Raw genomic sequence first — 11,986 nt, 5'->3', positions numbered from 1 at the left:
ACTCCGTATGGTTAGATATTAAGATTTCATGGAAAGTGAATTACGACAGTAGGTCAGTGGTGGACCATAGTAATGCAACAATGATTCTGCGAGTAATGAGTCGATTACAACCATGAGAGTTATATTGGAATGGATGTTGAGATTGAGTACCACTAATCGGGTCGTGGTGGTGTATAAGTTATCATTGATAGACTAATTAAGTAGATTATCTACCTATTGAATATTTATTCCTTCTTATCAATAGAGAGTCGTATTACTATACGAGGAAGGTTGCAGTGCAAGCATAGAATTCTAGTAACGGTGATGTCAAGAATGAAATCCCAGATTCGATTTTCGATGACGAGGGAGTTTCAAAGGTGATTGTGTATAAGCTCGTGCAAGAGCATGGGTCCATAGAATGATGGACGAAATAGCAAAAATATTTAGGCATGTGAAATGCGATGCGATAATACTTGATATATATACACATATGTTTTGTTCTCCTATGACAAACCTCTATAGTTCAGAGGTAGGTTCCAAGCCAGATGTTTTGTGGCAGTATATTTTTTTTCATATACACAATTCTCTTCAATTCGTTCTTTTCTCTTCTTTTCATTTTGTATAAGCTGAGAAGAACAACCCTTCCAGAAGGGGAGGTATTGCCGAATGACTATCTATCTGTGTGATAGAAGCCTAGTAGGATACCATCTATTGTTTAATTGCTTGTCAAGTACTAAAGGCTGGCCACCTTCTGTACTAACTATGCGATATAACAAGTGTTCATGATCATAGTGATCTCTCAACAAATTCCTTTACTTCTATATGATTGATCAAACTTTGGAAAATAGAAACAGCTGAAAAAGGAGTAGTAAAGTTATGGTGGTATCCGGAATGGAAACACATTCGTGATACTAAGGTTGACGTGGTTATTAAAAGGTTATAGAACGCTAACGAGCAAAAGTATAACCAGTATAATATTAGGAACGGAAGGTAGTAGCGATTACGAACTGGAAAAGAATGGGTATTGAGAAGCAAAAGCTCTAATGCTAAAAGCTATAATGAGAGTCTGTGCAATAGACTTGAAAAAATTTGGAATGATCACTTAACGCGGATTAAGTTTTCTCACGACAATAGATCATGTCATTATCGAGATGTTGCCTAATGAGATCCTTGAGGGAAGACAATGTCGATCTCCCTTATGTTAGGATGAAGTTGTAGAGCGCAAGATGCTCGGACCCGCAGTAGTCCAAAGAACCAAGGATATAATAGATCAAATCAGAGGACGGCTGGGAGTAGCTCAAGATGGACATAAGAAGTATGTTGATTTGACAAATGAAAGGACAAAGAGTATAAAGGAGGGAACCTTGTATTGTTAAAAGTATTCCCTTAAAGAGGATTGATGAGGGTTGGAAAGAAAGGAAAGTTTAAGTCCACGAATTGTTGGACCCTTGGATATATTAAGACGTATTGGGAAGGATAGCATATGAGCTAGCCCTACCCCCGAACATGTAGCAAGTCATAACGTGTTTCATGTATCAATATTAAGGAAGTGTAATTCGGATGCCAGATAAATAGGGGCATATGAGCGCCTAGACATGCAACCAGACGTAACCTATATGGAGCAACCAGGAAGGGTTATAGAGTGAAAAGGAGCAAGTGCTTAGGAGAAGGGTTATCAAACTAGGCAGAGTTTAGTGGTAGGACCACAATGTGGGAAAATTTACTCGAGAGTTAGAAAGTGCAATGCTAAGAGAGTATCCCTATTCATTTTCTATCTGATTCCGGGACGGAATCCTTTTAAGGAGGGGAGAATGTAATAACCCCAATTTTTGAAATTTTTGAAACCCTTATGAATAGTGTTTTGCTGAATAAGAAAACTTTTCATGCCACACTATGTAGGGGTTCTTTTATTGATCTTCTGGGATATTATTAGTACTCTATGTGGTATATAAGTGTATGTAAAGATCGTCAGAATCCAAATCCGAACACTTTGATTTTTCCCCAGAAATCTACCAGATACAGAAAGAATTGAGTATAAGGTAACATAATAAAAAGGATTTAAATTCAAGGATTATAAGAGAGGATCATAAAAAGGAATATAATGTATTGAGAAAGGTTAAGGGAACCTAAGTAATAAGATCCCGGGTATGATCCCTCAAATGATAAACGAAAACGAAAGTTAAGAGAACCGTATAACAGATCAGCGGTCATTAGGTAAATAATTAGGAAGTTAATCAAGGAGGTTAGGGATGATGAGGTCATCCAACCAATAAGAAGAGGGCAAGTAAGGGATGATGACATTACAAGGTGACATAAGCATGACATAGGGGGGAAGGAGGTGTGGTTGGTTTAAAACCACACAAAGTTCATGGTTAAAGGGTAATTAACCAAAATCAAGCTAAAAACAACCAACCAACAATCATTTCACCCAAAACACAAAGATTATTTCATTTTCTTCACCTTGCTCTCGGCTTCTTCTTCTTTTCCAAAGCAAGAATTTCAAAATTCAAGTTCCAAGCTTCCTTAATTGGTAAGATAATTATCTAGTACTCCTTATGCATAAATATAGCTATCCTATAAGTTTAAGCCTCCAAATCATTCACAATCTTCTCCAAGAAATCAATGAAGAAGATAATGAATAGTGATTTCAAGATTTTTAACTTGATTTTTCTTGTTTTTCCTTAAGATCCAAGCATCCCTAAGACATCTCAAGGCTTCTTAAGGCTTCCTAGCTATTCCAATCACTTCAAGGAAGGTATAACATCTCCAAACCCTAGCTTTACTTTGTATATTAGGTTGATTTTGATTGTTATGGTAAAAGAGTAGCTTGATGCTTGTAGGTTTAGAGTTTGGGTTGGAGTGGTAGTGAATTGAATGTTGAATCTTGTTGATTAGTAAAGGACTTAAGTATAGTTTTAAATTCATGTTGAGAATAACATAATTGGAGAACTTGAGGTGTTGGGGCTGTTGTAGTGTGATAGGGATGGATTTTGGTTGTATGAATGAATTGGGATTGATTGGTGGTTGATTTGGAATGTTTTAAATTTGGGAAATCGCGTAAACATAGCTGTCGTAATGTCCGATTTACTTTAGGCTGTTTTGTTCATAACATTAGGAGCGAGAACTCCCTGCTAGGTTTTTACCATTGCCATGATTAGATAGTTCATGTTACGAGCTTCGTTTTGATATGTGGTTCGTTTGTTTCCGATGTACGGTTTAGGAGAAACGGCCGTTTTAAGTAATGACGATTTCGCGAACGAACCATTACCCTCTCGCCTTACTTTGAAACATAGGTTAAAGACCTTAAAGGACTAATTGGAGTATGAAACATCTATGTAAAGTGTAATAGGCAGTTGGTAAGACACTCGCGAAAGAATCGCCTTAAAACTCGTAATGGTTAATTTATTAAAAATGGTGGAGCCGAGGGTACTCGAGCGACTTAAGTGAATCGTTAAGCGCAAAGCGAGCGTTATAGTCTAAATTGGTTAAAGTATAGATTTATAAGTGACTTTGGTTTAATTCCAACTTATATGTTGTTTATAGGTTACCAGACTCGTCCCAAGCCAATTGTAAACCCCAGTCGCTCATGCAAGTTTTCTACCCGTATAAACTGTTGTTGTGATGTATATGTGTATATGCATGATCTTGTGATAAATGCATATTTGTTATTAGCAAATTCTTGCGATATATTGTAGCATGTGATATGGTATATACGCATGCCTGTTTCATATTCTTGATGCATATATCTGTTGATTCAGTTGATAATACCTATGCTAGAGATAAGCGGTATTTGAGTATACCCTTAGTATAGGGGATCCAAAGGTGAACATATTTCTAAACCGGGAGTCGATGTTCCCGAGTATATTATATATATATGTATTATATATATATGGATATAGTTTTCAAAACTATTGATTGAATAAGGTTTATTCGATAACTTTATTTATTTAATGATTATTAATTGGATATTCATTTGAGGATGTATGACTCCGTTTATTTTATTTAATGAATATTATTTATAATATTCATTCGAGGTATTATGACTCTGCTTATTATTTAATAATATTCTTTATTTTATTAAAGAATAATGTTTCAATAATTAAACTTATTTTCGATTATTCAAATAAGATAGTACTTTCGTATAAGTATATCTTTGGTTATTTAATATTCATTTCAAGTATGAGTTTTAAAACTTCTACTTCGATTATTTTTATAAGGATTATCATTATGAGAATATTATTTAAATAATAATATTCAGATATTTCTAATATATCAGGACTGATTTATTTTAATAAATCAGCAGTACTCCAAACATTCTTAAAAATGTTTTCGAGTCTTCAAAATGATTTCTAAAAGTTAGGGCGGATCCCAAAACTCATTCTTTTATATTTAAGATCCTCCTTTCGAAGGGGATTTAAATACTCGCTCAAAACCTGGGGGATCCGGCTCTGTGGTGTATTTTACATTCGCAACGTGGTTGCTGTTTTGAGAAAACAATTTGATTACTTGCCCAACGTTCGGGAAGTAAGTCCCTCTAATTGAGTCGGCATAAGCGACAGGCCGGACGGTCTATCAAAGTGTAAGTGGCTGGGTGGCAGTCCATCAACGCGTAAGAGGCCGGGTGGCGGTCCAGCACAAGGTCCTTATGTGGCCAGGGTGATGACCGGTGGGGGATTCATCCATCTACTAGTAGAAAAGGTTACTTATTGGTATCTTTGCCTGATCAGCAAGATATCAGGGTTATGCCAAGGTTTTCTCCTTTCCAAAATTCATTGGATATTGTAACTCTGTTTATAATTTTCATAACAGAGGTTTTTCAAGGAGTGTATGAAATGTATATATATAGGTGTATATATATCTGGACTTAATGAAGTATCTCGTAACTTCATTATTTATAATGATATTTCAAGGATTGAATCTATTCAAGTCTTATCTTGTAGTCTCATCTGGGTGATGAACTTTTGAAACTGATTATAACCTGAACGAGTGGTAGTTCAAGTAGTATTCGGATATAAGTATATGGGAGTATCTTGTAACTTCATCTTTTAGAACTTATATCTAGTAAATGATTATCTTGTGCATGTCAAAGATTTTCAGGAAAACGTTGAGACAAGGTTAGATATATGAGATCACCTTGCAACGATATTTTATACAGTTATATACGGGAACTCTGTGTATATTATACATGTCAGAGGATTTCAAAGATTGTGAAAAGTATATATGTACATATATACTGAATATTTTGCGACTTGGTCGCGGTAAGATATCAAACTTGGTTCATTTCTTCTTGACCAAGACTTTCATGAGTACTATGAGAATGCTCATATATTGTAAATCATTATACATATTATTTTGGTGGGCTTGTTGCTCACCCTTGCTTTCTTCTTTCATCACACAACATCAGCTAGACAAGATGAACAGGGACCAAGCTTCCAATTCGCAAGCGGTTATAAAATGTTCCGCAGTTTTCTGGAAGCGTTGATGCCGCCGTAGCTGAGGTAGGAGCTACCAATAGGCTAGGTTTTCAAACTATTGATGAACCAGATTTATGTATATTTATGAATTGTAATAATGGCAAAAAATGTAAATTTATTCAGAAACCCTTTTAAGGTGTATTGGCATATAATTGTGGAATAAAACGACTTGTGATTATTTTTGGATATTCATCTCTGAGACTATAACTTGTGGTGTGTGTGTTTATGGTGGGTTCACAGTACAGAATAGTTGATTATTTATTAAGATTGGGTGTTATAAATGGAAATGGAACTCGTGACAACCCGGATCCCCGACCCCGGATTTGGGGGTGTTACAGAAATGGTATCAGAGCGAAGCGTTATAAACCTCAGAGATGATGTGACGTTAAGATAATAAGTTCACTAAGATAATAAGAACTCTTGCCAAGTTCATAGTCGGACTACCTAACGTAGAACTGACAGTTAAAACCCTTATGGGAACCCTTATAAATATCATGATAGTAACATAGTTCGTTCTCGTATAGGGCCAGCGGGGGCACCGACCCTGAGGTTCAGGAGCATCAGCATGAGGATGTTTTATTACATGTTGGAGATCAAATTGTGAATCTGATAGAGTACCCTAACAAGGGACCGGATGAGATTCATATTGAGAATGTTGCGGTTGAGGATGTTATCCCAGAAGGGATTTTGCCGAGGAGGATCTCGTGGAGGATCCTGACGAGAATGAAGAGAGGACCGCTGAGGAATTGATGACCGTAGTCAGGGCGACTACCAGAGGCAAGAATGGCCGCGAAGGTGGCACTAGAGGATGAAGAGTTACCAAGGGCACAAAGGTTAATGAGGGCAGAAGGAGTGGGGCCTTCCACGGCACCAATTATACCAGTATCAGACCCTCTTCCCGAGGTTCCTGAAGACATCCATGAGGTTCCACCATTTCATGTTCCCTCCCCTGTACAGAGCCCAGCACCTACTGAGGAAATACCACCTTTATCTCCTGCACCATTGTCACCTGATACCGTGCTTGGTTATCCATTTGGATCCCCTGGGCCTGCACCACCTGCACCCCATGGACTGCTAGATGCAACCACTCAGGCTTCTCTTATCGCCGATTATTAAATGACTTTGGGTGGCCTGTTCGAGGCCCGTAATGTTAGGAGTGATATGTTTGGATCGACTTACTGCACCAAGGATTGAGGGTGGGGTACTTCCGGCAGGATTAGCTCATAGCATGGAAAGGATTGAGGCTACCACCCGTGTTACAGCTAGAGGCCATCTTGACGGTCAGATTGATCCAGCTCTACTTGCAACTATCTTAGACCTCATCACCTCTGTGATGGAGCAGGTTAGGGATGTCGTGCGTGCCCGCATTTCTTGATCCATGGTAGTATGCAGAGCCAGAGCGATCAGACAAGGGTTTCATGTAGCACTGCTTTTGGAGGATTAGCCTAAGTTATGAATGATTAGTTTTAATGACTAGATGATTATCTATGGTAGTACTTTTGGGATAGAAGCGATCAGATCACATGATGTATTCTCTTTAATGTGTTCAGTTGTTGTACCCTCGAACCAATGGTTATGTATATATTCGTTAATTTCAGTTCAGATCAGCCTGGTTATGATAAGTCATATTGTTAATTGCACTATTAATACTTAAGAGAGTGTCATGAAGTTTATGGAACTTGAGAATTCATAATTGCAATCATGCAAGGACGGAACGAGGGAAAGACTTAAGCAAAGTAAATAAGACATATATCCAGAGATTCTAAAAAAAAAAAAAAAATTCCAAGCATTATGCCCCCTGAGAATAAGATTAGGGCAAAACCTTGAATGTGATAATCAGGGAAGTCGTAATTTAAGCTATAAGGAACCCAGAATATAATGAAGTGGAAAATGAGGATTTTAAATTAAAAGATAACCCCAATTATGGGGAGTAGGAAGAAATATTTAGAACTGAGAAAGTAGAAGTCGAGCAAGATAGGAAGAACCAGGATGGTACTCCTATTGGGCAATCCATGGACCTGCCTAAAACAAAACTTATACTTTTACCCCTAACCACCACCATTGAGGAAACAATGTGGTGTGAAATTCTTTCAAGACCTTTAAGTCGCTAAGCCCTTAGAGTTCCAAGGAACAAGCTGACCCAGTCAAGGCAAGAGTCTGGCTAAAGGAAATATAGGAATCATTTGAGATTCTAAATGATTGACGAATCACAAAAGACTGTTTTTGTCACTTACCCTCCTAAGAGAGAGACCGCCCACTGGTTGAAAGACCAAGAAAAGCACGGAGCAAGAGGTTACAATAAACTGATTAAAGTTCAGTCAATTATTTTTAGGAAAGTACTTCCCAAGGTTATGGAGATAGTGTAAAAGCTTAGAGCCAGAACAAAGGCGGACGAGTATGATGAATTATGAATCTAAGCTGTAAAAGTTGTCAAGATTCGTTCTGAGGACACGAATCCAGAATGACGGATAATTTGAAATCAATGCTTATGTTGTGTTGTTTATGAAATAATGATAAGAGAAAGGAAATAAAAAGAACTGAAGTGCAAAGGAATAAAAAGGCAATAGAGTTTGAGGAATACTAGGAAGTTTGGTATGAGAAAACCCTAAAGACTCGTAGCAAGAGAATATAAAAGTATGTAATCGTCAGGATGAGGGTGATTCACCACGAGTTAAATTGCTGGTTGAAGGCATAAGAGATACATATATTGTACCCCCTTTAAGTTGGGAGGATTCAAGGAACCTTGAGATAGTTCAAAGCGGATAATAATGGACGCGGATAGACTGAAGAGGCTAGGGAGTAAGAACATTAGGGAAAAAAAAAGTGGATGAAGGAAGTGACTTCGGAGAATGTGAAGTGTAAGACCGGTGCTTGATACCCAGAAAGGGAGACGCCAGGTTATGAAAGATATCCCAGCATCAAGGTGACTGTTGAGATAACAACAAAAGTAAATAAGGAATATTAAAAAGAAGTTTCACGTTGAACACGACCAATATCTTCCAGAACATTCTTGTTATCGTTACCAATTAGGCAAGAAAAGCGGATAACCGTTGTTATCTTTTGGAGGCCATATTAATTGACCCTCATTTTGAATACAGATGTTATGTTTGAAATTAGGCATATACTATCGAGGTGGAAATGATTGAATAAGACACCCTTATCGGGATATATTGACTTGATTTATCCATGGAAGGATGCAATGTACCTTTTTAAAGGTGGAATTAAGGATAGAACATCGGTAACTTAAATGAATCCTAGGGGAATGCATAAAGGTTGGCATTTCACCCTTAATAGGGATAATATGAGTTTGACAGTATGAATTGGAAAGGATTAAGGTAATAACAACCTTTAAGTATCAGGGGGGAAATTTTTCAGAAACATATAGACAATGGTTCTAGTATTAGTAAAGGGTATTTCGATATGCCCTATATCTAGGGAATACAGGAGGAAACGATTCAAGGATAACCTTAGAGGTTTTACAAGGAGAAAGATAATATTCAAATTTCTCAAGAGTAAAAATGTTGATAAAGGAATATGACGTAAATTATAATGATACCAATTGGGGCACGTGTTAAACCACGAGAAAGTATGGATTGAACCAGTAAAGGTCGAAATTGTTTAGGGCCATTAGGGCCTAAGATAAAAGATGTTCTATAGTATGATTGAGAGTCAGTCGTGGCAATGTTCACATCTAATGACTAAGGCAATGACTTATGGAAAAAAATGGTGATTTTTTTTTCTTCTCACCAGGACTTAAGAAAGCATTTCACATAAGTAGTGATTGAAATGAGGTAGAAAATTTATTGGAGGTGGTTAAAATGACATTGACTATAAGGAAATTTTACTATCAGGAAAGGCCAAAGAGGTGGGCCGACACTTAAAGGTAAGAGGATAATTATATGGCGCTTGTGCCAAAGGAATACAGTGATGATGGTTAAAGTGTGAAGGTTGTATTATGGTTTGGAAGATTGACATTCCTTCTGATGACTGTGCAATACCCAACCGTAATAGTAGTTGGTAAGGTTTAATTCGTGTAATCGCCATGAGCGGGCTATCTATCTCAGAAGGTACTATCTTGAGATAAGCCAGGACCATGTTTCAAAAAGGACTAGACGAACCTTCGAGTTAAGTCTTCTATTGAAGGTATATGATTAAGAATGGGATTAACCTGCTATCATTGCTTTGATTGAAACTCTTCTGCATTTTATCTGCTTCATGTCATGTATGTACATCAGGATCTAGAGTGTTCTTTATGAATCATGAATGGTAATTATGTTACCTCCTTAGGAGAATCTATACGACATGCTATGGACTCCGTATGGTTAGATATTAAGATTTCATGGAAAGTGAATTACGACAGTAGGTCAGTGGTGGACCATAGTAATGCAATGATTCTGCGAGTAATGAGTCGATTACAACCATGAGAGTTGTATTGGAATGGATGTTGAGATTGAGTACCACTAATCGGGTCGTGGTGGTGTATAAGTTATCATTGATAGACTAATTAAGTAGATTATCTACCTATTGAATATTTATTCCTTCTTATCAATAGAGAGTCGTATTACTATACGAGGAAGGTTGCAGTGCAAGCATAGAATTCTAGTAACGGTGATGTCAAGAATGAAATCCCAGATTCGATTTTCGATGACGAGGGAGTTTCAAAGGTGATTGTGTATAAGCTCGTGCAAGAGCATGGGTCCATAGAATGATGGACGAAATAGCAAAAATATTTAGGCATGTGAAATGCGATGCGATAATACTTGATATATACACATATGTTTTGTTCTCCTATGACAAACCTCTATAGTTCAGAGGTAGGTTCCAAGCCAGATGTTTTGTGGCAGTATATTTTTTTTCATATACACAATTCTCTTCAATTCGTTCTTTTCTCTTCTTTTCATTTTGTATAAGCTGAGAAGAACAACCCTTCCAGAAGGGGAGGTATTGCCGAATGACTATCTATCTGTGTGATAGAAGCCTAGTAGGATACCATCTATTGTTTAATTGCTTGTCAAGTACTAAAGGCTGGCCACCTTCTGTACTAACTATGCGATATAACAAGTGTTCATGATCATAGTGATCTCTCAACAAATTCCTTTACTTCTATATGATTGATCAAACTTTGGAAAATAGAAACAGCTGAAAAAGGAGTAGTAAAGTTATGGTGGTATCCGGAATGGAAACACATTCGTGATACTAAGGTTGACGTGGTTATTAAAAGGTTATAGAACGCTAACGAGCAAAAGTATAACCAGTATAATATTAGGAACGGAAGGTAGTAGCGATTACGAACTGGAAAAGAATGGGTATTGAGAAGCAAAAGCTCTAATGCTAAAAGCTATAATGAGAGTCTGTGCAATAGACTTGAAAGAATTTGGAATGATCACTTAACGCGGATTAAGTTTTCTCACGACAATAGATCATGTCATTATCGAGATGTCGCCTTATGAGATCCTTGAGGGAAGACAATGTCGATCTCCCTTATGTTAGGATGAAGTTGTAGAGCGCAAGATGCTCGGACCCGCAGTAGTCCAAAGGACCAAGGATATAATAGATCTAATCAGAGGACGGCTGGGAGTAGCTCAAGATGGACATAAGAAGTATGCTGATTTGACAAATGAAAGGACAAAGAGTATGAAGGAGGGAACCTTGTATTGTTAAAAGTATTCCCTTAAAAAGGAATTGATGAGGGTTGGAAAGAAAGGAAAGTTTAAGTCCACGAATTGTTGGACCCTTGGATATATTAAGACGTATTGGGAAGGATAGCATATGAGCTAGCCCTACCTCCGAACATGTAGCAAGTCATAACGTGTTTCACGTATCAATATTAAGGAAGTGTAATTCGGATGCCAGATAAATAGGGGCATATGAGCGCCTAGACATGCAACCAGACGTAACCTATATGGAGCAACCAGGAAGGGTTATAGAGTGAAAAGGAGCAAGTGCTTAGGAGAAGGGTTATCAAACTAGGCAGAGTTTAGTAGTAGGACCACAATGTGGGAAAATTTACTCGAGAGTTAGAAAGTGCAATGCTAAGAGAGTATCCCTATTCATTTTCTATCTGATTCCGGGACGGAATCCTTTTAAGGAGGGGAGAATGTCATAACCCCAATTTTTTGAAATTTTGAAACCCTTATGAATAGTGTTTTGCTGAATAAGAAAACTTTTCATGCCACACTATGTAGGGGTTCTTTTATTGATCTTCTGGGATATTATTAGTACTCTATGTGGTATATAAGTGTATGTAAAGATCGTCAGAATCCAAATCCGAACACTTTGATTTTTCCCAGAAATCCTACAGATACAGAAGAAGTGAGTATAAGGTAACATAATAAAAAGGATTTAAATTCAAGGCTTATAAGAGAGGATCATTAAAAAGGAATATAATGTATTGAGAAAGGTTAAGGGAACCTAAGTTAATAAGATCCCGGGTATGATCCCTCAAACTGATAAACGAAAACGAAAGTTAAGAGAACCGTATAACAGATCAGCGGTCATTAGGTAAATAATTAGGAAGTTAATCAAGGAGGTTA

The sequence above is a fragment of the Apium graveolens genome, chromosome 7 (assembly GCF_009905375.1).
Source record: "Apium graveolens cultivar Ventura chromosome 7, ASM990537v1, whole genome shotgun sequence".
Classification (NCBI taxonomy): domain Eukaryota; kingdom Viridiplantae; phylum Streptophyta; class Magnoliopsida; order Apiales; family Apiaceae; genus Apium; species Apium graveolens.
Note: the sequence above shows the minus strand (reverse complement) of the source record.